The sequence below is a fragment of the Oncorhynchus mykiss genome, chromosome 22, assembly GCF_057628025.1.
Source record: "Oncorhynchus mykiss isolate SJ-2025 chromosome 22, ASM5762802v1, whole genome shotgun sequence".
Classification (NCBI taxonomy): Eukaryota; Metazoa; Chordata; class Actinopteri; order Salmoniformes; family Salmonidae; genus Oncorhynchus; species Oncorhynchus mykiss.
The window spans coordinates 41,589,025-41,593,866 of record NC_143043.1 but is presented as its reverse complement, the minus strand read 5'-3'; the positions used below and the strand labels follow the sequence as shown (position 1 = coordinate 41,593,866).

The window sequence follows — 4,842 nt, the reverse complement described above, 5'->3', positions numbered from 1 at the left end:
TTTATACTGGAACACACACACACACACATAATAATGGAGTGTCTTACAATTCTCCATCGTTGGTCCTCTTGCCTATTCTTTGAAGATGGAAGGCGCACAGCCCTCAATTATACACCAGGCGCCTGTTTTGGTTTTGTGCAGACATCACCCTTACCTAAACATCACCCTCACTGAGAAGTAGAAATCAAATGGAGAGAAACTGGGGATTGAATAACTGCAGTTGACATAGCAAGTAATTATAACGTCATGACGAGTCATGCAAAAAAAAAATACAGTTGAGAGGAATATGTTAGTTAATGTAGAGACAAATTATTCTGCATATGTTTTGTCATAAAGTTAATTTACGAAAATCGCTATTTAGCAAGTTTGCTGACAAGCTAACATTTGCCAGCTAGCTAACTAGTTTTATGGGTGTTGTGACATTAATTAAAAAAATGTGATTCGTGTTGTTTGTTTTAGAAAACCTGCAAACCAGGCTGTCGTCTTGTAAAACAGTGGACGTAAAGAATCTAACGCTAGCTAGCTAAAGCATTTACTGCAAATTTTATGTACAACTTTGTAAGCTTGCCTTGCTGATATTCCCCATGCAATGCCGCTTATTGTGTAGTGGAGGATAAAAATACCTGTATGCCTATGGATGTGTAGCAGATCTGTGTATGGACCCTAAAATATGTTGTATAAATATTAGTTCAGAACCTAGCTATGAACCTCAGCTATCATAGCCTGTTGTATCGACTTCAAACTAGTCTAAATGGCATTAATGAAGCCTATGGATTAAGTAGAATATAATATAACTTTATTCTGCCAAGGATGCAAGTCCTATATACATGTAGTTATTACCAAGCATGAGATCCGGTCACAAGTGTAGAGAGCAGGAGGCAGTTGCAGGTTTAGAACTACTGAGTTTATTAAAGCACTATAATTCTAAAAGCGGGACGAAACCCAAAGTACTAAATAATAAAGTACTCAGGAAATAGGAGAGATTCCTCTCAAGGAAAATAAGCAACATTTACAATGCCGACAAAAGACAAATGACAGAGTGAGTATGTATAGAGTGGGGATTGGAACCAGGTGTGTGTAATCATGACGAGACAAGTCCGGGGTTGATGAGTGAAGGGCATTTGCCAGCAGCAGGTTCGGGAGGAGCTAGAAGGCCGGCGACGCCGAATGCCTGAGCTGGACAGGAGGGGGAGCCAAAGCGAAGGCTGGTGTGACAGATCCTCACATTGTAGCCTGTACATTGAATATATTCACTGATCATGTACTCTACCTTGGCAAATAAAAGTGCGGTTCAGATATGTCTGTGAGACATTATTTTTCCTTCATATCCAATACCAGGAGTACCAGCTGTGTCTGCATGTATTAAAATGATATACTTTAACAGCATTTACCGATCCTGGTCCTGGGACATGAATGGTTACACATTTTAACCAAGCGAATAGACTAGAAACATGATTTAAGTAATTAAAGGCTAATTTGGAATTCATATATACAGAAACAGAATTTAAAAAACAGTACACTACCCTTCCTATGCATCATGTGCAGTTTACATACACTTAGGTTGGAGTCATTAAAACTCATTTTTCAACCACTTCACAAATTTCTTGTTAACAAACTATAGTTTTGGCAAGTCGGTTAGGACATCTACTTTGTGCATGACACAAGTAATTTTCCTAACAATTGTTGACAGATTATTTCAATTAAAATTCACTGTATCACAATTCCAGTGGGTCAGAAGTTTACATATACTAAGTTGACTGTGCCTTTAAACAGCTTGGAAAATTCCAGAAAATGATGTCATGGCTTTAGAAGCTTCTGATAGGCTAATTGACATCATTTGAGTCAATTGGAGGTGTACCTGTGGATGTATTTCAAGGCCTACCTTCAAACTCAGTGCCTCTTTGCTTGACATCATGGGAAAATCAAAAGAAATCAGCCAAGACCTCAGAAAAAAAAATCTGGTTCATCCTTGGGAGCAATTTCCAAATGCCTGAAGGTACCACGTTCATCTGTACAAACAATAGTACGAGAAAAAGTGAGAGAGTGTAAAAGACAGAAGGGGAAAGAAGTAAGAATTGAGGAGCAGGGAAGACAGCATATGTTTAATGAATTACAGTGCTACCCTAATATTGTCTCAGTTCATCACAAGTACATAAGTGTCTCTAGTGGTGTCTCCTAACCAGCTTTGGGTCCCCAGTTGTCCTTAAGGTTATCTTAAGAGCGGGTGATGACGGGACTGGGGGTGGCATCCTCTCTCACATCAAAACATACCTGCAGACGAGACAGATGGAGAGATATAGAATTTTAAAAAGGCTTAATCGTGCTAACACTGTCAGTCATCATAATCATCTTGAGGTGTAATGCAAAACCCTCCTCCTCCTACCTTGGATCATTAACTCTTGGACTACTACATCTCTATCTGTATTTCAATGTAAAGCATATTTTTAATAATACTTCCTGTTGACCCGACCAAGTGACCTCTCACCTCTGATCATGCTGTGCCCTCTGTGCCAGTTCAGCTCCGGGAGGGGTTCACCGACACAGCTGATATAATGATAGATGATTTAGGGAGAAGGGAGGTGTCCCACCCTGATCTGTTTCACCTGTCTTTGTCCTCGTCTCCACCACCCTCCAGGTGTCGCCCATGTTTCTCATTATCCCCAGTGTATTTATACCTGTGTTCTCTGATTGTCTGTTGCCAGTTGTCTTGCCAGGTCTTACCAGCGTGTTTTCCTGTCTCCCTGCTTTCTCAAGTTCTGTTTCCTAGTTTCCCCGGATCTGACCATTCTGCCTGCCCTGTCCCCGAACCTGCCTGCCGTTCTGTACCTGTCTGACCCTGACCTGTTAACAAATCTCTGCCTGTCCTGACCCCGAGCCTGCCTGCCGTTCTGTACCTGCCTAACCCTGACTCGTTTACGAACCTCTGCCTGTCCTGTCCCTGAGCCTGCCTGCCGTTCTGTACCTGCCTAACCCTGACTCGTTTACGAACCTCTGCCTTTGACCTGTCTTTTGCCTGCCCCCTGTTTGGGTCAATAAACATCTGTGACTCTAGCTGTCTGCATCTGGGTCTTATCCGAGTTGTGATAGGAGGAGAGAGATGAAGTGAACGAGACTTATTGAGAAAATAAGGTAGTTAAAGACAGTGTTCAACAGGAATCTGTGTGTGTGGTCTCACCTGGTATCCACACTAAGTGGCTGCAGGGTACTTTATTGAAAAACATGCACAGACACACAAGGACAAACAATATAGCGTAGTTATAGAACTAATGATGTATCTTACTATTCTCCGTGGCTGGTCCTCTTGCCTATTTGAAGGTGGAAGGAGCCACACCTGTGCCTGCTTACTGCCCAACACAATCCATCAATCAGATTGATACACGTCTTATACTATAGTGTGTCTATAGGGTGTTTAATTGTTCAACATTTTCTCAATATGGGGGACTCTTAAAAGAGCCTGTTTTGGTTTTGTACAGACATCACCCTTACCTGAACAGCACCCTCACCTGAGAAGTAGAAATCAAAAGGAGAGAAACTGGGAATTTAAAAACTGCAGTTGACATAGCTAAGTAAATGGAAGAATACTCTTATTGCAATGTGGATGGCTCTTAAAATAGCCTTTGGTTGTGCATTGTAGTCTATGGTTTTGCCAGGGAACAGCACCCTCTGAAGAAGTAGGAGGTGAAGATATCCCACACATGGATTTCCTCCCATGCTGCGTTGTTGGCCCTAATCATTGAAACATACTGTAGAGCAGCAGACCTCTCCTCTGGCACACGGTGGCGAGCTGCAGATCCCCCTCCTGGTACTCGTGTCCATCCTCATGAAGTTATGCACGACACAGGTAGCCTTCAAACGCCTGAATTCCTCCAGGAGGCAGTCCCAGATGGCTCTGGTCACCCAACCTTGCAGTGCCCTACACGGTAACTGTAGGCAATCATTTTGAAGGAATCTCCAGTTACAAGATATCTGTAGGAATATGGAAGAAAATGTCATTATTAGACTTTTACATCACCAGGCCATTGTGGATTACTAAAGTATAATAATTCTTATAACAAATGATAACATTTGATAAATAGATGCATGTGCACATGCATGTGACAATAGCAGGATCATATCAAGGATTGCATCACAAATTAATCATAAATACCACTTGAAGCTTGATGATGACTTGATCATTTGAATCAGAGCTAAGGCAAAAACAGGTCCAGTTCCCAGAACCAGGACTGAGAACCACTGCTCTTCATTGGGACCTCTTCATCTGCAGACAGGCTTTCACAGCTCTCTGTATCTGAGGACAGAAAACCACACAAGAAACAGACTTCATTATACTCAAATTAGACCACACTGAATATTATGTTACTATTATCTCTGTCCTCACTTCTAGGGACTGGAACTACACTAAAGTACCTGCCCTATACAGAATAGCCTACTTTCTCACTGACAGTTGGGGCTGCTATCCTTTCACCCTCCTCCATGGCTGTTAGCTAGCTACCTACAAATGCATTTTGAGTTTTTGTTACAGTGTTAAATACATCAAGATAGCTAGCTAATATGAAGTTACGTAGCTGTGATATTTAATTAACTTATGTCAAGTTGTCTAGATAGCTAGCTAGCTACATTAGCAGCTTGTTTGAGTTAACCTGCACTGTAGCTAGTTAGCTAATAATACGTCTTATTTATTTTTTTAAATCGAAATGTATTTACCTACATTAATAGGTTCTCCCAGCCATGTGGACGATTGGAAACAGGGCAACAAAGTGTGTTTGTCACCAGAGCGTTTTAGAGCATATTACTATTTAACGTTACCTGTGAATAAATTCATGAAATTGATTAAACTATTTA

General features: G+C 41.3%; 1 long non-coding RNA gene across 1 annotated transcript; it reads right to left on the bottom strand.

Moving 5' to 3' along the window:
- Positions 1–885: 885 nt before the first annotated feature.
- Positions 886–4,291, bottom strand: LOC118943606 (uncharacterized). The gene is made up of 4 exons (XR_016490748.1): positions 4,148–4,291; positions 2,181–3,966; positions 1,883–2,009; positions 886–1,233 (listed from the first exon to the last, which is right to left on the bottom strand). It is a non-coding gene; the product is annotated as an uncharacterized LOC118943606 (long non-coding RNA).
- Between the last annotated feature and the right edge of the window lie 551 nt (positions 4,292–4,842).